We start from the raw sequence: 26760 nt of genomic DNA on the forward strand, positions 1-26760 counted from the left end.
GGGAGTCCACACGGAAGGGGCTGAGAAGCACCCAGGGCCCCAGGGCCCCAGAGCCAGGCAGGGCTGCAGGGACTGACCTCCTCCTCTCGCCACTCCCAAGCTGCCTTCATTTCTCTTGACGGTGGAACCCCACCAGGGAATCCTGGCCACAAGGCTGGTGACCTTGCCATAAAGAGAAGGTGGGAGGCATCAGGGTCTCTGTCACATTCCCAGTAATTGCCAGAGAAACAAACTGCAAGGTGAAAATGCTAAACTGGGAGAGTGAGTTCAGGTGAAGCCCCTGTGCCTTTTGAAAAAGTCTGGGGATCTTAACTCTCCACCCTGGGCTTTAGCATCCTCAGGCTGCATTAACAGAAGCCCCGTGCCCGGCAGGAGTGAGTCCCACCTGCTGCCGGCTCAGAGCTGAGAGGTGCAGGTGAAGGAGGGCAGTGGAAAACCAGGGGCACTTTTGCCCCAGCATGTACAAACTGTGACAGAAAACAAGAAAGGAAAGGTGGCTCCAGGGGAGGGGACAGCGGAGCCATCTCCTGCCGTCCTGAGATGCTGCCTGGGGAATGGAGGGCGCTGCAGAACTAGGTGTGGTGGGCGGGAGTTAGAAGGCATACAGGCAGACGGTGCTCAGGAGGAGAAAATGCTTTCTGCCCATCGGCTCAGAGCACAGCAGGACAGGCTGCCTCCCAAGGCTGAGGGGAGATGGGAAGGGCCATGCAGCCTGGAGCCGACTCCTCCAGGGTTCACTTTTAAGGTGAGCTACTTGCTCAGAAATGTCCCATTCAATGATAAGAAACTAAGTAAGGCCCAGTTTTGGGGCCTGCCCTTCCTCAGGCTCACATCCAGTCTGCAGTGTAAGTCAGAGCAGGGCGAGGGCCCCTAGTCCCAATGCGGGTCCTGCCATTTAACAGCCATCTGCCTGCTGCTGTCTTGGCAGTTGTGTTTAGTTGTTTGCAAGTTCATATGGGGACAGGCTGGGGGAAAGGCTGGGGGTGGCGGCTGCTCCTTGGGCTGTTTTCTGTGCAGCACACACCTGCGGAGGCAGGCTGGGTCTGATCTGCCCAGAGAACCCGAGCAGGCTTGGCTGCCAGCAGTGGGGGCTGCGGTGAGGAGGTCTGCACCCAGCACCTGCCTTCTGTTTTGAAGAAGGAGCTGAGCATTTACTACTCTCTGGAGGACCATTATGGCAAAATATCAAAACAATTTTTTTTGGTCTGGCTATCTTTTGACTAACAATTCCACTTGTAGGCATTTATCTTAAACACATCTCAGATTGACACACGCAAAGAAAAATGCACCAAATTGTTCCTTGAGGTGCTGCTTATTAGCCCAAAACTGGAAACAATCAAAATGTCCATCAAAAGGAGCCAGTTACATCAATTGCAATGCCAGGGACTCCATGCAGCTGTTAAGGAATGAGCAAGATCCGTATGTGCTGGCATTAAATGTTGGCCACTACATCTGCATGTGTTTTAACCATCTCTGTACTGGTTATTAACCTCATTTTAAATGCAATATGTAGTCACTGTTAAAATTCAAAGAAGCAGAACGAATACATGACAGAAGTCAGGGTATGGTTACCCTTGGTGCGGGGATGACATTAGAAGGGAGCATAAGGTTTGGGAGTCGGCACAATCTACTTCATCTGAGAGCTGGTCATACAGGGGTGATCAGTTTATGAAAAGTCATTGAGCTATACACTCAGTACATATAGATATGGAAATAGATACAGATTATATTTCAATAAAGAGATATTTTTTAAATCCAAGTATGGAACATTGCAGAAATGTGTAAAATCAGTATTTGAAGGCTTATTGTTCCTCCAGATTTTCTTCGGCACGTACTTTTTTAAACAAAATTGAAATCTCATAGATGTAGAATATAGACAACTGAAAAAGAAAAAAAAAGAATATAGACAACTGAATCTTATTCTGCAAATCTGATTCTGTAATCATTTATCAATGCCTCTGGATGTATGTCTTTGTATATGCTTAGACAGAGGTCTAGAAGGATGTACTCCAACTGGTAATGGCAGTTACTCTGGGGAAATTCCATTTCTGCATTGCACATTTTTGTGTTGTGTGAATTTTTACAATGATCATGTTTTTCTTTCATAATTGAGGGAAAACAAAAGTTTGGAGAAGAGAAACAGACTCTTTAAAAAGAGGCTCTGGTCACTGTAGTATTTGAAATTTGGAATCAGTTTCAATATCCATCTGAGAGAGATTTGTTCATAAATTATGATTTTAAAAATCGGTACAATGGAAGTCACGTGTCACGTGCTGAGGAGGGGGGACAACAGGGCTTGTCTCTACCAGCAGAGCAGCCCTGGGGTACCTCCCCTGCCCATGGGAGCACCAGTAGCATCTCCCTCTTGGTCTTGCTGTGGCCCTTGAATGACCACAGATAGGAGCCTGGGAGCAGCGCTGGTTTCCTCCCCTCCCTTACTCTCAGTAGGAAACAAGGGTGGAGGATTCTGGGCACCAGTCTGCAGGTGTGGCACCCAGCAGCCCCACCGAGTTGAAAGGAGGAAGGGGGCTCCAACAACCCCCTTCTTTCATCCTTACTCATCCCCACCCCCACCCCAGCTTGTGTCTCTACCTGTAGGAAGTGGGCAACTTGTTTTCACAAAGTGATCCCCAGCCCTGTGTGGGCTGCAGAGCTGATCCGAATCTACCACCCAGTCAAAGGGAGAGAGAGAAAGAGCCCTGTCTTCAGAGGCCTTTCCAGGTGTGAAGGACGGAAGAGATTTCCTCTGTGACTTCTTGGGAAACCTCCAAAGATGCATCATCTCGGTGACGCTCCTCGGTGACTATGACTCACTGGGTCCTGGAGTCCTCCAGCTCCATGACTCAGTGTGTTAGCTCAAACCATGCTCCCCAACAGAAGGAAGCTCTCACCCCCCAACCAGCTTGGGAGTCACAGAAATAGGCATGGCAGGTGTCATTCTTACCAAGCTGAAAGCAGCTGGGCTGAGAAAGGAACTCTTCTTCCCACACGGTGTCACCAGGTCTCCTGGATGGCTTTTTTCCTTTTACTTGACTATCTTTTACATGCAGTACCCACCTTAAGCTTCACTCAGACCTCTGCATTCCAGCAGAGACCAGCCACTTTCCTTTCATGTATTTTGATTTGCAGGCATCTCCTAGGCTGCCCCTCATCTATGAGTGAGCTAATCACCCTGCCCACTGTGGGGAAAATGGAAGTTCCTGTGGCCACGATCCTCCCCTGAACCTAAACTACTTGATGATGTGACTGGCCTACTCCTGGGCTAATGCTCCCGCACCAGTAGGCAATGAGCTATTGTTGATAGGGTCCTTTATAAAGAGCTCTGCCCAGTGCTTTGGGCAGAGGCAGAGACTGAGGGTGGATTACAGACCAGCAGACTGCTGGATGCAGACGTGATTCTAGTGCTCAACCTACTGCCAGGAGAATAAAGCTGGGTATAAACCCTTTTACCCCAAGAATGTCCTGTTGTCATTTCTCAGTCTCACTGAATCCACAGTGAATTTGCCTGGGGCTGAAACCCTCAGACAAGACACCTCATCTCTTCCATTAGTGCTTCTCTCCCTTAGGCTTCTTGATGTCAATTGAAATATACACATTTTGGGCACCTTGTGTGTGCCTGCTCTCCCTGTGCTGGGACAAGGCGGGGCCAGGACAGACACGGGCCAGTCCTCAGGCTCACAGGCTTGCTCACAGCACTCACCAGAGAGGCTTCTAGGCCTCAGTCCCCACCTTCCTAGCCAGTCCCTCATCTCCTGGGGAGGCCAAGACCTATGGGAACCCTTGACCCTGTCCTGCCACCAGCATTACCCAACCTTGAGGCCAGACTGGGTAAATGAAGGAGCGAGAGGGCTCATCAGGGAGGCCTCAGGCTCCCACAAGCACGTTCTGCTCCCCATGTGGAGCAGCTGGGCACTGCCCTCCGTGGGCATCCTTCCAGCCCTCTCCTGCTGGCTCCCCAACCCAGCCAGTCCGGGCTGCCCAGGGCTTCTCCACACTTCTCAAAGTAGACCCTACAGTACAGCTGACAACACCTCAGGGAACACAAATTACATATAAATGGAGCGCCTATAGAGTTGTTGGCACAAACATGCATTGAGCTCACACCACTGTCTCTGACACCAGGGCCTTCCGTCACCTTGCAGAGCACAGACACAGGGCCAGCACTTGGTGACTCTGAAAGGGAGAGCCCTCAGCACCTCACCCTAGTGTCAGCACTGGACAGACAACAAACAGGCAGAGCAGACAGGCCAACACCCAGGGGATGTTCACAAAGGCAGGGTTCTGCTAATAGAAGAGTTTGCAGCCTCTCACAGTGGATTTGTGGAGGTCTCTGTGGTTTGGTGGGGAAAAAGCTACAAGGAGAAGATCTGAAGTGTTGGTGGGGATGCAGAGGCCCACCTTCCCCCACACACCCCTCCCCAGCACCCCTTCAGCATCCTGTGGGCCAGGAGCTAGCTGCTTGGCTAGACCTGCTGGCTGGGTAGGACCAGATCAGACAGAAAGGAGGCCAGGAGTCCTGACCCGCCACCCTCACCCACTCCAGGCCTCAGCCAGCTTGGGGCTAGGGAGCAAAGAGCAGTGGAAGACTCACCCTACAGCCACACAAATGCTTCTGGTTTGGGAATTGGGGGGAAGGGTGACTTCCAAGGCAAGCAGGCCTTTGTGGAAATGAAGTGCCTTCCTAGAACCCCCACTCAAAGCCCACCTCACCAGAACTGCAGAATCCTGTGTTTGGCAGTGCATCTTGCGTTGTGGGCTTTGAAGGAGGCAAGAGAAAGGCTCCCTGGGCTCAGAGCCAGGCCCGTCCTTGCCCCAGTGGTTCCTCACATCTTCCTCTGTCAGGACTCCTCCTGCTTACCCAGCACATGTGGAGCATATCGTTCACTGGCAAAGGGAATAATACTATTGGGATTTTATCTGCGTCATCTCAGAGTGAGTGTGCTCCTGCCCATGCCACTTGAGGCTGGGGCAGGGGTGTTTGCCTTGTAAACTATTCCTGGTTATTGTGACTACGGGCCTTTTCAGCAGACTGCTGAGCCTGCACACCTGCTGATGGTAGTTCAAAATCTCTGTCCTGTTCCCTGTTCCCTGCCCTGCTTTTTGTATCCAAACTAAATTACGACCTTTTGTGTGTTTAAGAAAGGAAGGTTGATCCACAGCTTTTGATTTCTCCTGCCATAACCTCTGCACCAAAATTTCACCTTCATAAAATGAGTTGTGACTCACTTGAAGTTAAAAACACATTTTCCATTGGAACAATACAGAGATTAACATGGCCCCTGTGCAAGGATGACACACAAATTCATGAAGTATTCCATTTTTTTATGTTCCACAAGTGCAGCTGTAGAAAAGTGCTTGTCAGTTGAACAAAAACCACATTTGACCAAAAAAAAAAAAATTTCCCAGAAAAATGGAGATATGTTATTTGCATACACATGTCACTGGGTGGGTGAAAACATAAAAGAGTGATACCACTCAATCCTGGAGAAGATGTGGACAAGGACACCCAACAGGGGTTGCTGATGGTATTATGAGACACTACAGCCTTTTGGAAAACAGTTTGCAAAACCTAATAATGAATCACATACTCTAACTCAGCACTCCCAAGAATATGTCTCCTATAAAGTAAAAGCATTATTATGTAAGAATATATATACAAAGATGATTATGTCAATTTCATTTGGGCAAAACAAAAACTGGATGCAACCCCAAGTTCATCAATTGGGAATCACTAAATAAACTGTGATCTACACACACCCTAAAATATCATGCAGCCATCAAAAGAATGACTTAAAAGAATGATTTGGGGAGATTGCCAGGAATGCTTCTTGAGTAGTTAAAACATGATCCGACTTTTGCAAAGCAAGTAATCAGAAAACCATATACCTGCCTGTAGCTGAGCAGCTGTGACCTCCTGTGTAGGCAAGTGCCACTGACGACACCCACCTGGCTGCCAGCATCGGGCATGAGTGCGAAAAAGCAAAACCACCCCTGAAAAAAGTGATGAGAGATTAAAACAAAATAATTCCTCTTTTCATTTTTATTAAATTGAATACTAAAATTCAACTTTACACTACATTGGAAAGCACCTAAGAATTGTATTTTTATTTATTTTTGCACTACCTAGTTCCAAAAGGATCTGCGGGCAGTTTATGAAGCTATTACCCACAAAGGAAGCAGGAAATACGGGGAGCCCAGCAACGGAATGGGAGGTGGGGAAGAAACCTTGCGCCACCTATTAGCGTCCAGCACTTGCCCCACCCAAGCCGGTTTGTGTGAACAGCATAAAAATGATGTTACTGTGTCCTTTATCTAATCTGATGTATCACCTCTTACTTTCTATTTTTAGTGTTCCAGCCAGTCCAGGTAATTTATTTTCTCTATTTTTGCCTAAAAGTACAGTTCACCACCCCGGATTGAGGTGCATTGTCCTGACTGGGTTTGTGGTGTGAATACCCAGCTTGCTCAGAAGTAGGGTTAGATAAGAAAGCACTATTTACACTAATTTGTACCTCTTTTTTTCACAGAAGTAGAATTTGTTATTAAAGTGGCTAAACATATTATTATTTCCTACATTTAAAAAGCTGGTATTTCAAGCACAGGGACGGCGAGGTCATTGACTTAACTGAGGTGTGACTCTATGGATTTATTTATTGATCTAAAAGCTTGAGAACAGTATTTTCAGAGTGCCCCAAACTCTTCGTTTTTAATTTCTTATGAGGGTCCCAGAACTTAGCTGACTTCCAAAGTGTCAGAATCCCTAAGGTGGATCTTGTTTTTCACTGTGACCCCAGGGCTTCATTGCTGGTTAGCCTTGTTCTGAATTCTAGATTCCTGCTTCCTGGCCATGAGGACGTCCTGTTTTCCCCATCCTTAGGTCTTAGCAGAGGGGTAAATTGCAGAGATGGAGGAATAAGACTCACCCATCTTTTTAGAATCAGAAAGGTTTACTTTCTCCAAGGCTAGAGCCTCTTCCCCACAGTGAGATTATCAGCTACTAGGTATATACTGGTCAACTTACAATTCCTGATTTCAATAATTAAAATTAAGTGACATAAGAATAAACCCACTAGAATATGTGGATTACATGATACAGGTGGCATTTACACACATGGGAAAAGGGTGAATTATATGATAAAGTGTGCTGAACCAATTGGTTAGCTATTTGAAAAAAATTTAAGTTTTAGCCCTTCACATTTCAGACCAAAAGAATTTCCAGGTGGTTTAAACAAGTGAATGTTTTAAAAATATATATACTGAAAGAAAGAAGCCAGAGGTTGGTAATTTAATGAATAATAAACTCTAATAAAAATTAAATATAGACTTGTTTCTAATATAGATTGGAGTTGTTTAGACAACAAATATACAAAAAAGGAGTGCATTTTAGAAATGTATTTTACAGATCACCAAAATTATTCACCAGATATAATATTTCAGGTAGATGAGTGTGTGAATAAAGGAGCCCATTCGTATTCTGTTGCTGGGAGTGCAGACTGTGCTGCCATGGTGAAGGGCAATTGGTTATAGTATCAAGAGCCTTAAAGTTGTGCACATTTTTTGGTCCAGCAATTCTACTTCTATGAATTTATCATGAAAAGGTTATTATGGTTATGCACAAGGATTATTAATGGCAAAAACATGCATCACATTACTGTGAGCATACTGAAAACATGCAAAAAACCTAAGTATTCAGTAAAATAAATGAGAATGCACCATATTATATAATGAGAGCTATTGAAATAATGCTGTACAAGAATATTAATAACTGGAAAGATATTCACAATGTATTTTTAAATTTAAAAAGCAGGTTATAAAACATTATATGTTATATGAGCCCAATCTTGGAAGGGAGGGGAATTAGCTGTGTGTTATAAAACATTATATGTTATATGAACCCAATCTTGGAAGGGAGGGGAATTAGCTGTGTGCAAGAAACATGCATTAGAAAGAATAGTCAGAGTACATGCCAAAATTATAACTCTGACTGTTACAGGGGTTGGGGGGCGTGGCAGATTACAGGTGATTTTCACCTTCTTGTTTATGCATGGGCATGTCTTCCATCTGTGTATTACATTTATAGCCAGACAAAACAATAAAGCAGTTTCAATTTTATCTCTCTCTATATATAGATAGATAGATAGATATGAAGAATGTATAATGACAAGAAAAGACTGTTTTTTAAAAGGCACAGAATATTATTAGACTAAAGTATGGCCCCAATTGTAAGAGAGAGAGAATCTGGAAGGCGATACAGTAGAGGTTGTCAGTTGTATCTTTGGGGATAGTACTAAAGGACTGTTTTATTTTCCTCTTCTTTGCTTCACTATATCCTAGATTTTCTCTAAAAAGAAAGATGGTTTGACAATAAGAAAATAATGTTTTTTAAGGCTGTAGCTATTTCATACTTGAACAGAACTTCACTCTTACATGTTGGCTCTGATCATCACAGGCTTGCCATCTCTAGCTGCTCTGACGGTTTCTCCTCTCTGTGTCCAGGGCCATTTGAAGGCATCTTACCTGCAGAAGTGAGCTCAACAGCAGCTCCTGCAGCTTCAAAATCTCCTTTGAAAGGGAAAAAAAAATCATCAAATGACAAACAATAAAAATAAGTTTAAATTTTCCAAAATATAACTGAGATTATCTACTTTATTCATTGATTTTAAAAAGTTGTCTGTGAATCTGATTACACACTCACACACACTCACCTTTCTACTTGTTTTCAGAGAAGGGGGTGCCCACATCCAATCTCACTTAAAGTTTAAAGTGACCAGATGACCCATATCTTCACACTTTGTTTATTGATATTTGCCTTCCCTTGCCAATCATCATCTCCATTTATTAAGCACTTGTTATGCACTTGGTACTGTGACGTTTCACTGGCATTCTTTCAATTAACCCCTATGCACATACGCACTCTTGCCTTTTACAAACAGGATTCTAAGCCTAAACTCCACCAAGTCGCCGAGGCCGGAGAGCAAACAGCCGCAATAAGATTTTACCTAAATACCAGTACCGGATGATGCCTGGTGAAATGTCCTGTCTTCTACCCACACCCATGGGGACAAGAGCAAGAGCAGCTTCATCTTTGATTCCACACAAGTTTATCACCCTGTGAAGCCCAGAGTTCATGAGACCTGCATAGAAACCATCCCATGGGCTCTTTCTTCTCTGCTCTAGATGTGCCTGAAGCAGCAGCAAATGGCAACTAAAATCAAAAAATTTTTGCAACTGGTAAAATCTGATCCTTTAGAGTAATGGATCTCAATGTTGGGAAAGGAATTTAACATCTATTTAATTCAGCCTCCAGAACAATACTTGATCACCATTTATGACAATCTTGCCACATTGAAATACCTCCTGTGACATGGAACTCACAATCTCTGGGCAACCCTTCTTTCACATTTAACTAATTCTACCAGAAAGGGTTTTTCTCAAAGTAAGTCCCTGCAAGCTTCCAAGAACCCCTCAAAAGCAAGTCTACTCAAAGCTACACTTGACTGCTTACACTTTTGAATCACTAACCAAGATGACCTGGAATCACTAAGGCATCCAGACGACCTTTTGTGGGCCCAGAATTCCCAGTGCTGTCTGCATGTAACCCTGAGCATGGCCAATCCCCCGTGTGCCAGTTGTCCTCCACCCCTTTCCAGCTCACCAAGGAAGCCTGCTACAGTGCAGGTGAACGGGTGACCCTGTATTTTATAGGAATAATCTTAAACCTGATCTACTTTTTTTAGCAAGTGGGTATTTTTAGCTGCTATACTTCACACCCAACAGTGACAAAGTAAGGCGTGCATGCACAAAGTCAAGAAGGCGCGTTGGGGTTCTTCCCACGTGACAGGTCTCAGGCACCCAGTTGATGGCCACCCTTCCGCCTGTTGGTGTTCCCTTGGCAGAGAACCACTGCTGCTTTCAATGCTGTCATTATGAATCCATCAGGGGTTTCTGTTTACTCTTCATTTACAAATCCGCACATGCCACAGATTTTCAAAAGATTCCATTGTTTGCAAGAAAGTCACAATTTGAGAGTTGCTCTTTTTTGTATGTATTGGGAGGAGCACATTGGCTTTATAATTCCATCACCCTGCCACACCATGGGGGGGTTTGATTGGTTACATGGGGGCAGGTGTGACCGCCTCTTCCCTCCATAGCTCAGACGGACTCCTCTAACAGGGGCAGTGCTAAGAAGGTAACGCAGGCCCTTCCCCCACAAGACCACACTTTCTCCCGAGTTTTCAAGGCTATATCAATCAATATAAGATAAATGACACTTTCTTTAAAAACCCCTGAAAACATGGGGGCCTCAGCCTGCTTGGTCTACAGATTTATCAAAGCTTGGGGGAGCTGTCTTGGATGTTTTCCTCCAAGAGCTCCTGCTGTGGACGTCCACCCATTCACGAGGAAGTTGTGCCTGTGCCCCCTTCCTGAGGACAGGGTCTGCAGCTGCTCTCCACAGGTGTGTCTTCGGGAGGGGCTGACAGATGCTGAGTCAGGCAGCCTGATAGTCAGGGGAAGGCCAGAGGGCAGGGGCGGAGGGGCAGGGGTTGCACCGCTAGGAAGGAAGTGGCCCACACCCCTGAGAATGGTCTGCTGACCACTCAGGCCTGGAGCAGCAGCCAGGAACAGGTCACAGCACTTTTCTGCTCCTGATTTGCCTCTGCAGACATTTTTGTTGGTTTCTTATTAAGAGCGTCTGACCCAGGGTCATCAGCCATAAAAGGCTGAGCCCAGTGGAGGCTCCCGGGGCTGGGGTCTCTCCTAGAGCCTCAGGACAGCCACTTCGTGCTGGGCTTTTCCCACCTGTGCTATATGCTAGGTGGCACCTGTCAGGGCAGCCAGTCTCTGACTCCAGCATGATCACACCAACCGCAAGCCAGCCACAAGCCTCTGTCTGTGTGCCTGGGGTTTGCTGCGACAGTTATGGATTCTGGGGCTGCCCTTCAGAAGGGGCTGGATTCAAAATGTGTACAGAATCCTGAGCCCTGGACTCTTTCCCAGGACAGTTAAAGGTAATGGCCTAAGGAGGGACTGGGGGACCCCTTGGGGCGGGCAATCACCACGCATGAGTAGAGGGAGTCAGGCAGAGCTGCCACCACCTCACGTCCCCCCTGCACACCTGCCCTTTTATGCGAGATGTTATATAGGGCGGCCCTCCCCTCTCCAGGAGCTCCCCCACCCCTCACCCCTACCCATCTGTTTGGGACAAACTACCCATCTCTGTGATCACTGACACAGATGTGGTGTCACCTGGGCTCTGTCCTCAACCTCCCTGGCATGCCCACAGCCTCCTGAGACACTGTGGACCAGACCAGAGAAACTGCTCAGGCATTTGAAACCCAGTCTGGAAGGTAATCCTCAGGAAATATTACCATCAGTGTTACTAGTATTATTTATGCATTTTAGAAATACTGGAAACAGCCTAAACAATCGACAGTTAAAAAGGAATTTTAATAAATTGTGGCCCATTTACTTGGTAGACAATTATTCAAAGCTCAGAAATAGTGGTCCTAAGACACAGGTCAGAGAATGTTTATGCAAATAAAAAACAGGCTGTAACATAGCATTTACAGTAAGTAGGGTCAAGACAAGGCTTTAAGAAAGAAGCACAAGAAAGCACTATTGAGTGCGGTTTGGAGAGACTAGAATCCTCTTTTCATCTTCTGTGGTGGGCCCTGCTCCCCGCTTCCCTGCCCTTCCCCACCCACGGGCCTCCTCCTCTCTTCCCAGAGCCCAGTGAAGCAGTAAAAAAGCTCCCTCCAGGCTGCTGGGAGGAGTGATGGAGGTGGGACGGGGTCAGACATGTTTTCATGTGCTCCCCACACGTTTACTCCTCTGCCACTTACTTGCTTCTCGACCTTGGGCAGGCGGCTTCTTGTCCCTAAGCCTGTTTCAACTACTACAAAGTGGTAAGATAACAATCACCCTCCTGTTGTAGGCCAGACACTGTATACACAGTTGAGCAGCTGTGGACAGACACAGAACAAAGTGGTGGCTCCAGGCATGGGCTGTGCCCACTAGCCGTTTCTGGCAGAGGGAGAGGCCACACTGGTCTGCGCCTCAGCCTTGCTGTCACAAACAGGTCTTCTCCCGGTGCCTGGCCCAGGAGGTCCTGCTGGTGACGTGAGTGGCCTGCTTTGCATCTTGGCTGTGTGCTCAGCCAAACCCAGGGCATTCCTTCCCTCCTCGCAGACCAGGCAGGGAAAAGTGGGCCCCCTGAAAACCCCCCACTGCACCTAGAACACATTCCTGTTCTCTCCTGGGGCGCCCCAGGCCTGCCATCTCTCCCAGGCCCCTTGCATGTGGCACACACCACTCACACACAACTCACGAAGGCTTCCCCTCCTCAGGCCGTGTGCCCCACTCCAGCTCCGTCTGCTGGACCCAGTTGGCTCCTCAGCTTTCCTCCCAGACCCCACTCTCCCATTCATCCTACAACACCTAGACTTTCCAGAAGGCCCTGCAGGGGTTCTCTGTGACCACGCTTTCACACTTCTCATACTCTCATGCTTTCTTCTCTGTTTTTCCTTGTTACCTCTGCCCCTCTGCCCTGTCAGCCTCAGAGACCACATGTGTTTCTTGAGCAATGCTTAACCCTCTGCCTAGCACAGTGAACACTGAACAAATGAGCAAACAAACATTATGTTTAACATGAAAACAAACCAGGGACTTGGTCCTTGTGTGATTCCACTTATATGAGGAATAGAGAGGAGTCAAATTCAGGGAGTGAGAAAGCGGATGGTAGTTGGCAGGGGCTGGGGGGAGGGGGTAAGTGGGAATTAGGGTTTAATGGGGACAGGGTTCCAGTTTGGGAAAATGAAAAAGTTCCAGAGATGGATGGTGGCGATGGCTACACAACAATGTAGATGTTAATGCCACTGAACTGTACACTTAAAAGTGGTTAAAATGGCTCATTGTATGTTTTATATATTTTACCTCATTAAAAAAAAATTTAAGCAGTTGTGGAGAAAGATATAAACATAGTAAATAACTGGAGAATCATGAGGACAGCATCTGAAATGGCACAGACAATATGGGGCAAGAAGTGACACACTGCTCGATGCAGCCCCCGGAAAGAAAAAAGACCAGGTCTGAAAACTGTTTCTGGGGCAGAGTGCGGCTTTGTACTGAACATCGCTCCTCTAGAAGGGAAGTGAGTTATTTTCAAGTCTATTTGTAAAGGCGATATAATTGCGGTAATATACGCTGCAGAAACTTAGAAACTAGAGAAAAGGACAAAGGAACGGCATCTTGACGTATTTTCTTCTAATGTTTTTAAAACATTTTCTACATAGTTGTAGTCATGTTGAATGTATGTTTTTATAAAATATACCGTAAGCATTTTTCTTATTTCTACCTGGTTTTCATAATTACATCACAACTTTAATGTTAAAAATTGTATGGAATGGATTATAATGGTTTGCTTAAGTAATTCTTGACTTCTAAATATTTCAATCACTTGCCACTTTTAACATCTCTGTTCATACTCCATTGTGCTAATCTCAGATTATATCCCATGGAGAAATTTTCCAGACTGGAATTACTGAGCATATGGGTATAAACATTTTTTTTTATAGCTTACAAAACAGAATTTTATTTACATTTGTGTACAGATAAAAATTTACCAAAATTTTAAAAAACTAATTCAAATTCTTTCCAACCACAAAAATGGATATTATGAGAAAAAGCCACATCCTCTCAATTACATTTTCCCAGCTGGCAGATTCTGAGGTGATGGGTGGGGTAGGGGGAGAGACTGACACTCACAACATAATTTGATCTTCAGTGTTGCCTCACCTCTGAATGACTTAATCACAGAGATTTCTCTAAGAATCAGCATTCTTCAGTTTTGACATTAAAAGAGAACACCTTTGACTCCAAGATTACAAGATTTCTGACTTTATTTTAGTGTGAGGTAAACAGTATATGCAATATTAAGGCATCTTTCATTGTACACTCTATTTCAGAATATTCACGATTTCCAAACAAATGTTGGAATTAGAAGCTCGTTAAGACTGTTACAGTGTGTGACAGCTATTTGTTTGAATGACTGAGAGGCACCTTTTTGATAGTTAATCTGTTAAATGAATTTTACACAGCCTGTGGATTTAAAAAACTTTTTATACAGGGCTAAATGTCCACCAAAACTGTTGTAATGAACCAGGGCCTGATCTCAAATTCTGTATGTACGCACACTGTTTGGCCACACAGACTGCTCTGCAAAGTCGACAAAACAAAGCCTACTGAGCAGGATTATCGTGAGAAAAAAGTATGAAAACATACAACATTAATGTAGTGAAGACAGTAAGTGAAATCACATTATTTAGGCTGCCTAGATGTCTTATTCAAGAAAATACAGATTCAAGATTTTTCATTGGGATTCTTGCTCATCCCCTCTCCCTGTTTATTCCTAATGGGATAACCATTTTCTTCATAGTGATGAGAGAACCATTCTTTTTTTATGGGAAAATGCATGTAGCAGAGTTACCCCACTTTCACCCCCAATGGCAATCACCTTGTTCTTCCCTGCTGGGTTATAGGTAGGAAATACTTCTTCAGCAGTTTGTATGGCAATTTTGTGTTGGAAAATCACTGCATTTTTTTAAAAAACCTTATTGTTTTAGAGCAGTTCTGGGTCCACAGCAAAATCGAAAGGAAGGTACAGGGATTTTCTGTATGCCGCTGCCCCCGCACATGCATAGCCTCCCCCATTACCAGAGTGGCATGTTTGTCAGCCTTCCTGACACATCATTAGCACCCAAAGTCCATGAGTTTATGTTATTGCACATACGGTGGGTTTGGACAATACATAATGACATATATCCATCATTACATTATCACACAGAGAGTTTCACTGCCCTAAAAATCCTCTGTGCTCTATCTGTCAGTCTCTCCCTTCCCCCATTCGCCCCATTCACCCCTGACAATCACTAATCATTTTACTGTCTCCACAGTTTTGCATCTTCTATAATGTCCTATAGTTGGGATCATATAGTATATAACTTTCTAGATTGACTTCTTTCACAGTAATATGTATTTAAGGTTCCTCCAGGTCTTTTCATAGCTTGATAACTCAATTTTTTTTAGTGCTTGAATAATATTCCATTGTCTGGATGCATAGTTTACTTAACCACTTATTGGTTGAAGAACATCTTGGTTGCTTCCAGGTTTTGGCAATTATGTGTAAGACTGCTATAAACATCTGTGCAGGTTTTTGTGTGGATTTAAGTGTTCAGATCCTCTGGGTAAACACCAAGGATGAGAGTATATTTAGTTTTGTAAGAAACTGCCAATCTGCCTTCCAAAGTGGCTGTACATTTTGCATTCCCACCAGTAAGTGTTGAGAGTTCCTGTTGCTCCACATCCTCATCAGCATTTGATGTTGTCAGTATTCTGGATTTTAGCCATTCTAATAGGTGGATAGTAGTATCTCGTTATTCTTTTTATTTGCATTTCCCTGTTGATATATGATGTGGAATATAATTTCTTATGCTTATTTGCCATCTGTATATTGTCTTTGGTGAGCTGTCTGATTTTTGACCCATTTTTCAATTGGGTTATTTTCTTACTATCGAGTTTTAAGAGTCCTTTGCATGTTTTGGATAATGATCCTTTATCAGATGTGTTTTTTGCAAGCATTTTCTTCCAGGATGTGGCTTATCACTTTCTAAACATTGTCTTAGCACAGCAAAAGCTTTTAATTTTAACAAGTCCAGTTTACCAGTTCTTTCTTTCATGGATATGATAGTGCCTTAGGAAAATGCAGGATTTTAAAACTCTGTTTTCCAAGTAGAACATCTTTCCTTGTAGTACACAGACCTGCCTGGTGTGTTTGTAGAGCTAAAACAGAGTTTATGCTATAAACATGGCACAAACTCAAAACCCTACAAGAGGTACCTGGTTCATTTCTGCTTGCACACGGGGCAAATCAGGGCAGGCTTACTCAAGTTCCCAGGTGTTGCTCAGGGAGGCAGCAAAAGAAGCTGTACTGAGGCTGTCGGGCAGAGGCTCCTTACCAAGGCCACAGGGACAGAGGGACAATCCAGAACCTGCACATGATGCCCGGGGCTGAGGCAGCCCTTCAAAATGAGAGAGAAGTAGGGCTGGAAAAGGCAAAAAAATAAAGAAGGCAGGACCGGATAGGGTGAGGAATTCAGTGGTAGGAAGGGAAGAGTGCAAGAAGCAGGGGCAGGGGACACAGCCCCACCAAGAGGACTCTCCCTTCAGAGAGGACTGGTGGGTGACTCTGGGGGCTTCCCCCCACTGCAGCAGGGTTTTGCTGAAAGTGAAACTGCGACTTCCCAAGGGTTCTGAAGGGGTTTGCCCTGGGAGGGAAGATGTTCCACTTGGGGGGCCACACTGGCTTAAAAACAATCCCTCCGCCTGCTTTCAGTTATTGAGGCCCTGCTGCCATGGAGGAAGGAGCCCCCGTGTTTCTTAATCCAAGTATGCCTGACAGGACAAGACCCCATCTGCTTCCTCACAAGATGAGTAAGAATAATAAAGCTCCTCTCTGCTGAGTGCATCCAGGCACCAGCCAGCACTGTGCTAAGAAAAGTACGTTCCTTTACTTGTTTACTTTCCTAACAGCTAATAGGAGGAATTTAATAACTCCCCCCGCTACAGATAAAGAAACCAAAGCCCAGAAAGGCTCTGGGGCATCATCAAAAGCACACAGTGTGTACTGGGTCAGAGAGCAAGGACTCAACCAAGGCAGCCTGACTCCAACACCTTACCTACTCCCCACATGCAGCAGACATAGCCAAGCTGTTCCTAGAGACTCTGAGGAGATGCAAGCCTGTAACTTTGGGGAAAAAAACTCGGGGAAACCTGTGCAACCTTATGAAAAGTTTGGTTTATTGGGTTGAGAAAAAACAAAAAAATAAAGTTTGCCCATCCAAAGCACATAGACCCAGCTACATAGTATGATTCAGAAGAGGAGAGGCTGGAGGGACATGTCCTGTGGGAGAGACAGGACGCGCAGTAGTTAGGGTAGGGGCTGGCATCTGACAGACCTGGGCTGCCTATGTGTGACCCTGGGCAAATGACTGGGTGTTGTTTTTCCCAGTTTTATTGGGACATAATTGACATGTAATATTGCATTTTTTTTCAGATGTACAACATAATTTGTTTATATTGCAAAATGTTCACTACAATAAGTCTAGTTAACATCCATCACCTCACAGAATTTTTTTTCTTGTAACTTTTGAGATCACTCTTAGCAACTTTCAAATATGCAATGTAGTATTGTTAATGATAGTCACCATGCTGTCCATGCATCCCTAGGACTTTTTTATCTTATACCTCGAAGTTTGCACCTTTTAATCCCTTTATCCATTATCCTGAGCCCCAACTCCCTGCCTCTAGCAACTACCAATCTTTTCTCTGTATTTATGAGTTCAGTTTTTTTAGATACCACATAAAAATGAGATTATACTGCATGTCTTTTTCTGTCATATTTCACTGAGCATAATACCCTGAAGGTACATCCATGTTGTGACAAGAATTCATTTTTTGAAATGGCTGAGTAATATTCTATTGTGTGTATCTATCTATCTATCTATCTATCTATCTATCTATCTATCTATCTATCTATCTATCTATCTATCTACCATATTTTCCTTATCCATTTATCCATCAGTGGATACTTAGATTGTTTCCTTATCTAGTTATTATAAATACTGATGCAATGAACATGGGGGTGCAGATATCTCTTCAATATAGTTATTTTACTCCCTTTGAATACATACCCAGAAGTGAAATTGCTGAGTCATATGATACTTCTATTATTAATTTTTTGAGAAACTGCCACACTGTTTTCCACAATGGCTGGTCCAATTTCCATTCCTACCAGCAGTGTACAAGAGTTCTCCATTCTCCACATCCTCACCAACATTTGTTATTTGTCTTTTTCTTTTTAATTTTTTTATTAAGGTTGTTATAGATATACTCTTACGAAGGTTTCACATGAAAAAACAATGTGGTTGCTACATTTACCCATATTATCAAGTCCCCACCCCACCCCAATGCAGTCACTGTCCATCAGTGCAGCAAGTTGCCAGAGATCCACTATGTGCCTTCTCTGTGCTACACTGTTTTCCCTGTGACCCCCACACCATGTGTACCAATCATAAAACCCCTCAATCCCCTTCTCCCTCCCTCCCCACCCGCCCTCCCACACCCCTCCCCTTTGGTCACCACTAGTCTCTTGGAGTCTGTGAGTCTGCTGCTATTTTGTTCCTTCAGTTTTGCTTCATTGTTATACTCCACAAATGAGGGAAATCATTTGGCACTTGTCTTTCTCTGCCTGGCTTATTTCACTAAGCATAATATCCTCCAGCTCCATCCATGTTGTTGCAAATGGTAGGATTTGTTTCTTTCTTATGGCTGAATAGTATTCCATTGTGTATATGTACCACATCTTCTTTATCTGTCTTTTTGATACTATCCATTCTGATCAGTCTGAGGTGATACCTCATTATGGTTTGATTTGCATTTCCCTGATGATTAGTGATATTGAACATCTTTTCATTTATCTGTTGGCCAATGATATATCTTCTTTGGAAAAGTATCTATTCAGTTCTTCTGCCCATTTGTGATGGATTGTTTGGTGGTTTTTTGCTTTTGAGTTGTATTGAGTTCTTTATATATAATTTTGGATATGAAGACCCTCTCAAATAGATGGTTTGCCTGGCTATTTTTGAACAACCCAAATCTCATCCTAACTCAGTGCTGGAACAAGGATGTTTCATTAACTTTAGAAATCCTAGTACTTTAAACAGTGCTTCAAACACAACAGGTACTCTCACATATAATTATTCTATTAACCTTCTAAAGAGACAGAGTTCATAAGTTTTGTTTTAAATTATGAGACATGTCAAATATAGAGAAAAGTACCGAAAATCATATCATAGATGCCCAGATTCCCACTGTCAGATTTATAACATTAAACATTTTGCCAAACTTTCTTCAGTTTTTTATTTCAAGAAACAGAATGTTAATACTTATTAGACCCCTATCCCCTCCTCCACCACCTGCATGGCAAGGTAAGCCCTTGTGCTGAACTTGGTGAGTTCTACCTGTTCAGGCTTTTGTATTTTTATTCTTGTAAAGCTTTTATTGTATAAGTATGTGTTTATAAATAATGATATAATAAAAAGTAATTTAGAGCACCATTTTGTATGTGATTTTATTTTTTGTAAATGTCAGATTTTATGCACATTAGAAATCTGTTTATATCATTGGACATTACATTTTTGAGATTCACCTGTGTTGATGCCATTCACTGTTATTTAACTTATCACCATTTGTTTATACATTCCTCTATTATTCAATATTTAGATGACTTCTAATTTTTGTTATTAAGATTTCCAATTTCTGCTCTTTGTACCTCTGTGAACATTCTTATATTTCAGAGTTTCTTTGAGCGACAAACCAAAAGTGGTGGCGCTGGGGTCGGTGATTTGGGGAAATGGTATAAGCATCTTCATTTTTACTGGATATTGCCAACTTGTCTCCAAAGTGGTCGCACCCATTTACATTGCATAAAAGTTCTTTGGCCATTTCCTCACTTGGGCTTGACATTACTAGTCTTGTTAATTTTTGCTAGTCAGTTATGAAGTAATAGTTGTCTTAATTTGCATTTCACTTATTCAAGTAAAGTTTAGAGTCTTTTTATATGGATACTGGCCAGTTCATGTACTTTGTTCATTTTAAATTATTTAACCTCATCCGATTAGTTTGTAGTAGTCGCCTACACTGTGGATAATGATCCTTGCTTGTTTCTGTGTATTTCAAATACCTTTTCCTAATCTGAAATCTGTTCTTAAACTTTGAACTCACTGGCTTTTGTCCCACATTCTTTTTTTTTAATTTTAATATAGTAACATGTTATTAGACCTTTATGGTTTGTGTTTTTATGTCTTCATCAAGAAATTATCCTATGTCATAAAACCTGTTTTTCAAAAAGTTTTAAAGCTTTGCTTTTCCCATTTAGCTCTCTCTTCCATCTGGGGTATATTTTCATGAATGGTTTGAGATAGAGGTCAAGTTTCACATTTTTCCCACATGGAAAGCCACTGGAAAGCACGTGACTGAATCCTTTACCCATGATGTGTACAGCCACCTCTGACATTTCCATTTATCTCTTTTCTGGGACCTCTACTCTGTTCAATTGGTCTACTACTGTTTAAATTATTACAGTTTCTAAATCATAGTATTTGGAAAAATCCTCACTCTTTAGGAAAATTATCTTAGCTATTTTTGGTCCTTCATACTTCCACATGATTTTTATAATCAGCTTGTCAGGAATATCTGCTTGACATTTAGAGTACATTGAATCTGTATATTAACTGGGGAAAACTGACACCTTGAAATTGAGTCTTCATATACAATACAAGGTGCTTCTGAGAAGTTTCCATTGGAACAAGCTCACTAACATGTGGGACAGGCCGGCTCGTCCTCCAACCTGAGATGACAATTATTAACCTACCTCACAACTCTGCTGGGAGAAATTTTAAAAATATGAGGGTGTCTCTTGCAGCTACAGACCTTGGTTCCAAATGTTGGGGAACTAACTTGTAGTTCACGCACTACTGAAATACACCTCAATTAACCACAGCAATAAAATCCAGGGCAATGCCCAAGAGGGCAGGGTAAAACTTTCACCCCGAGTCCCCACATGAGCTCTTGGGGGATGATTATAATAAGTGATTCTGCATGCGATTTCTTTTTCTGAGGATAATCAGAAGAAACAGAAACAGTTTTCCGGTTTCAAGCTGCTGAATTAAACAAGGCTGGATGCCATTGCCCACCCCTGGCCTGCTGAGTGCTACAATCCTGGCTCTTTCTAGAGTTGGGTTGGCACAACACCTAACTGATCACCTGAGTTGCAGAGAAAATAATTCTTCAACAAGTAACCAACAGATTGTGCCTGAATTGGTGCACGTATGGAGGCTCCCTCATCTTTCGCAGGACCTTGAGGGGAAGGCATTTCAATAATCCCTGTGCCTTGATGCCTGCCTTGAAAGTACAGCCATGCCCTTACCTCACCACAGCTGCTTGGCCCCTGGGTCCCTGAGAAGCACTTTAAGCTCCCTTCATATTTTTAAAGCTTAATAAAAATCGTATGAACAGAATTTTGTCAGAAAAAAAAAATGTAACTAGTAGTCCTTTGCTGTCCCAAACTGGCTATCACCACATTGGTTTGGATAATACTGGTGCTTTTTCTGTGCATTTACACAGAACACGCATAATTTTTACATAAAAGAGTCATAATATATACATTGCTCAGAACCTCATTTTTCACTTAACAACATGTGTTAGAGTTTGTTTCATTCCAGGACATAAGAATGTATTGGGTTATTTTAACTGTTGTGTGGTATTCTTTTAGGTCAGTGAACCGTAATTTAAATTCCCACTGCCCCATTGATGAACACTGGGTTTTCTCCCAAACTTCGCTTTATAGGCAGTGATGCATGAACACTTTTATACCTGCCTCATCTTGTACAAGTGTTCAGGAGCACACTTTGCCGCATACAGAGCTAGACATGTTGCTCAGACAAGTGCTGGAAAAACATTGATAAATAGTTATTTATATGGAGCAGGGGGATAAACAAAACAAAGAACTGTTTTACTCTGACAGAAAACAGTTATAAACATGATAACCATTAATCCAACTACACCAATAATCACTTTAAGTTTAAATGATCTAAATACACCAACTAAATAAAAGACAGAGATTGTCAGAATATAAAAAAATCAATACCCAACCATATGCTGTCTACAAGAAACCTACTTAAATGTAAAAACTCGTGTTGTAAAGGGATAGCAAAAGCTATATTATGTTAACACTAATCAAGAGAAAGCTGGAGTAGTTATATTAATTTCAGAGAGACTGCAGAACAAGGAAAATTATCAAGATTAAAAAGAGGCACCACATAATGTTAACGGGGTCAATTCTCCAAGACTCAACGATCCTTAACATGTATGCACCTAACAACAGGGCACCAAAATATGTGAGACAAAAACTGACAGGACTGCAAGAAGAAACAGACAGATCTACTACCATAGTTGGATATTTCAATACCCTTCTCTAAGTAACTGGTAGATTCAGCAGGCAGAAAATCAGTAATGAGGTAACTGAACAGCACTATAAACCAACTGGATTTAATAGACATTCACAGAGTAGCCATCAAACAGAAGAATATACATTCTTCCCAAGGTCACATGGAATATTCACCAAGACAGACCATACACACCTTCACAAATTTAAAAGAATATAAATCATATTCTCAGAGTCTAATGGAATTAAACTAGAAATGAATAACAGAAAGATAGCTAAACAATCCCAAAATATTTGGAGATTAAACAACACACTTCTAAATAACATGAGTCAATGAACAAGTTTCAAGAGAAATTTTTTAATATTTTAAACCAGAGGAAAATGAAAACACATCTTAGCAAAATGTGTAGGATTCAGTAAAAACAGTACTTTGAGGGAAATGTATAGCATTAAATGCATATTTTAAAAAGGAAGGAAGATCTAAAATCCCCAATCTAAGTTTCCACCGTAAGAAATAAAACAAGAGCAATTTAAGCCTAAAACAAGAAGAAGAAAAGAAATAAAAATTAGAGGAGAAATCAATAAAAATGAAAACAGGGAAACAGAAAATCAATGAAACTAAAAGCTGGTTGTTAGAAAAGATCAATAAAATCGATCATTCTCTAGCCAGACTAGCCAAGAAAAAAAGAAGACACAATTTACTAATATCAGAAATAAACGAAGAGTCATCTCTATTGGTCACAAGGACAATAAAAGGATACTATAAATGGACAGGGCCACTTGTGTAGGACAAGCTGGGCCACTCCTCCCCTCTCTTAGTCCTGAAAAAAACAAAGGACTCCAGCTCCCCACCCCTTACTCCTTTCTCTGAGGGACACTGAAACAGGAATCTATCATGTAATCTCACGGGGCATAACTTTTCCCCATATTTCAGCCCAATTACCTTAAAATCTTACCACCTTTAAAAAAGAAAAAGGAGTTAAAGAGGCCTCCTCTCCCCATCAATTTATAAGCTTTAGGCCCCACAGGACCCCTACCTGCTTCGTGTGCCACACTGAAAGGTCAGGCCCACAGGCAGTGTGGAGGGAGACAGTCAGGATGAATTTGAGGTATCTGGTTTGATAGGTTGGATTTTTTATTTTTCAATAAGGTGTTTTGCCATAGAGTAAGCATAAACCTAATTCCTAGAATGTAAGAGCTGGAAGAGATTAACCTCCTCAAAATAAAAAAACAGAAGCACAAAAGGACAGGAACAGATAATCCACATACAAAAAAGAAAATTCAACCAATTAATGGACCTGCAAAAAAAAAAAAAAGGTGACCCTCCATAAAAATCAAAGCAAATTTTAATAAGTATCCCCATTTCTTACCTCTCTCAAAATAAGACTGTCTTGTTTTGCGTTTTGTTCTTTTTATACCTGCTGCTGACCAGGAGGGTTCAGTGAAGCAAGCCCTCTGCTGTGAAAGCTATCGTGTGCTTTTGTCAAATTCTTCAGAGGCCAGTTTGGCTCTCAAGGCCATTTCCTTCCGAAAATTCAGACCAAGGAAATAATTCAAAATGCATAAAAAGATACATATCCCACTATGCTTATTTGTTTATCATCTTAACAGATATGCGGTTTTTACACTTCATATTATCACTATAAAATTTGGAAATAAGATGGTGAAAAAGAGTACACTTCCAGTTATAAAGAGTAAACTTCCAGTTATAAAAATAAAATGAACAAATTCTGTGGATGTAATATACAGTCAGGTGACTGTAGTTAACAATACTGTACTGTATGTTTGAAAAAACAGATGATAGAGGAAAAAAAATGAAACTATGTGAGGTAACGGATGTGTTAACTAACCTTACTGTGGTAATCACTTCCCAATATACACATATATCAAACCATCATGTTGTACACCTTAAACATACACAATATTACATCTCAGTAAAGCTGGGGAAGAAATTAAGTTAACAAAAAAAAATATGTAAAGCACAAACTGTTAAAAATATACAAAAGTAAACGGCAAGTCCACGCACATACTTTGAAAACTCACAGTTCTTTCAGAAATTAAGAGGTCAGGTAGATAAAAGAACATAGTGGATATGGATAGTGTATTCTATTGAGTGTGCTTTAATATATAGAGTTTTGTACTCAATGAACCACTCAAAACTAGGTCTAGAGTTATTTGCAAAATCAACCATCAATCAAAAGCTCAACAAATTCTAAAAAGTATAAATATAGGCCACATTCTCAGACCCCAAGGCATTAAGATTAAAAGCAAATGGGGAAAAATCTATCCACCTAAAAAACTGTAACACCTTTTGAGAACTCTTAAATTAAGAAATGAAAACTGAAGTTACATACTATTTAGAACTCACTGTATCATAATGCAAAAGTAGACACGACCTGAATGTCCAACTTATTGGGCAACGTATGAGCAGAATGTTATGCAAATATTCCACACGACTGAGACTTGTGTAGAAATGTTGTAAAAGAAATGTGTATGATATAACAATTTTAAAAAGCAGGCTGGAAACCAGAATAAGAAATAGGATGAAAATGATGGGAAAAAAATTAAAAATACCTAAGGAGAGGTTTCAAACAAAAAAGTAAAAAAAAGTAATTTTTAAAACTATACCAGAATGAGTGATTATAGCCCCTTATTGGCACTAGGAGAAATTTTCTTTTTTCTTTTTTTATTTTATACCTTCCTAAATGTTTTTAAGTTAAAAAAAGGAAGGCAGAACTTTTAAAAGTTAAATATTGATTGTGTACATCTAAGGCAGAGAGGGATCTAGGGGATTTGCTAAGGACAAATTCAGAGCAGGGCCCAGGCGCCCACTCTACTGCCGGCCCCTAACTCCCACGGCTGTGTCTAATCAGACCGGGAACAACCAAATAACGATGATTCGCATCACAAGAAGAAACAGGCTGGGCGTAATGACTTGTTAGGTAACTGACAGCCGGATACCTTTGACCAAGGGGGCTCTGGTTCCAGGCATCGCCAGGGTCAGCGCGCGGCCAGCCTTCCGTAAAACTAAAACCAGGAGCGGAATAAAATCGGTGAGCCGAAAAAAGGGATCTCAAAGAGTTCCGGGTCCTATAAACCTCCGCCTGCGTGCTCTGGGCCTGTTCCCCCCTCCCAGGCCCGCCCCAGCCCAGCGCGCCCCAGGATGGACCCGCCGCGCGCACCTCTCTTGCCCGCGACCGCTGCGTCCTGCGCCGGAGACCGGGACCGGAAGCTCCCCGCTCCGCCCGCGCGTCCCGCGAGCGCGCCCCCGCCGGAGCTCCTCGCCCCGCCCGCGCCCGGCCCCTCTCCCGGCTGCAGGGCCGCCGGAGCGCGAGAGAGGGCCCCGCCCCCGCCCGGAACCCGCAGACCGCAAGCAGGTCAGCCGCGGGCCGGGCTCCCGGTGCTGGGACCGCCCAGGCTCTCCAGCTGGTCCCTTTTCATTGTTTGACAAGTGAGGGAAGGAGAGCTGGGAGAAGACCCAGCCTGGCCCAAAGAAGAGCTTCTCAAATTGGGGGCTCCTATCTGCTATTAAACCGTTGATATTCTAGCTGTTTCTACGGACGATGCAGTGCACAGACGGTTTAGGAATGACTGGTAGATAATTGGATTGGGGGAGGTTAGGAGTCTGCCCGAAACATCTTCCTGCCCTATCTTGGGACAGAAATTGCATCTTTAACCAGTCATTTAATCTGTCAAAATGTAAACCCCGCTTCCCCACCCCCAAGAGTAATCTCGGCGGCCATAGAACAGCAGGACTCTTAGGGGCCTGTGACGGGACAGGTAACCTGGGAGCCGGGACAGGGAACCTGAGAAGGCAGGCGCTGGAGCGTCAGCCGAGGGAGGCTAGCGCGGGTGGCTTTTGCACCGCCCCGGCCTGACCAAAGCTGGAGCGACCTCGCCCCCTGCAGGGCTGCGGGCGCGTTAGCCTTTACGCGAGGTGGGCACCCGCGGACGTGGGGGCTGCTTCCTGGGTCCCATCTCCTGAGTTATTTGTAAAATGCTCACTTCCCTGCGCCTCTGTTTTTTTTCCTCTATACAGTAAATGTATGGGACCGTATCTTCCCTGGGTTCGTTTCCAATTTCGGATTCTAGATCCCTCCTTCCCGTTTCCCCTGCCAGAACCCACCAGGCGCGGCCTCCTCTGACCCCACCCCTTGGTCTGGCCACCCCCACCATGGCTCCCCAGTTTCTGCCTCAGTGCTGTGTCCTGCGTGAAGCGGCGACTATTTCCTGGGGTAAGAATGGGAAATGTGCCGGTTCCCTCTTACTAGGCCCTTGCTGGGCACAGAACAATTAATCCCTTGAGAAATGGTGAGAGGGATCCAGGCCTGCGATCCACCACGGTGGGTATCTGAAGACCTCCGCCAGGGCTGGCCCAGAGGTTGCACAGAATAAACAGCTGCAAGGGAAGGGAGTGCGAGCTCCGCACAATGGCTCCACCTCTCCCGGGCTTCAGCTCTGCCTCAGCGGGCCGTGTAGTGCTCTGTTCCCCAGACACACTGCGCTGCTTCTGGCCACCGCGCCTCTGCCACGGCGCAGGGCCTTCAGCCTGGCTCCCCGCCCGCTGCTTCTTAAGGCTGAGTTCAGGCACCGCCGGCTTTGGACACCCAGGGTGCCCTCCCCATCCTCCCCCTCCCCCTGAGAGTGATAACCGTGGGGGGCTGCTGCTTTCCTGTCCTCGCTGCACGCACCGCATCCTG

At 43.5% G+C, this 26760-nt stretch overlaps 1 long non-coding RNA gene and 1 pseudogene across 2 annotated transcripts; one reads left to right on the forward strand and one right to left on the reverse strand.

The window, feature by feature from the left end:
* Positions 1-14: 14 nt before the first annotated feature.
* LOC118971280 (uncharacterized) lies at positions 15-26643 on the reverse strand. 2 transcript variants are annotated; one of them, XR_012133375.1, is made up of 5 exons: positions 25243-26643; positions 23431-25087; positions 8428-8562; positions 5887-8341; positions 15-1880 (listed from the first exon to the last, which is right to left on the reverse strand). It is a non-coding gene; the product is annotated as an uncharacterized lncRNA (long non-coding RNA). The 2 variants fall into 2 exon arrangements; XR_005059653.2 differs by lacking the exon at positions 25243-26643 and having other exon boundaries at positions 23431-25233.
* LOC118971290 (U6 spliceosomal RNA) lies at positions 5232-5324 on the forward strand (annotated as a pseudogene).
* Positions 26644-26760: the final 117 nt, after the last annotated feature.

Source organism: Manis javanica, chromosome 1 (assembly GCF_040802235.1).
Source record: "Manis javanica isolate MJ-LG chromosome 1, MJ_LKY, whole genome shotgun sequence".
NCBI lineage: Eukaryota > Metazoa > Chordata > Mammalia > Pholidota > Manidae > Manis > Manis javanica.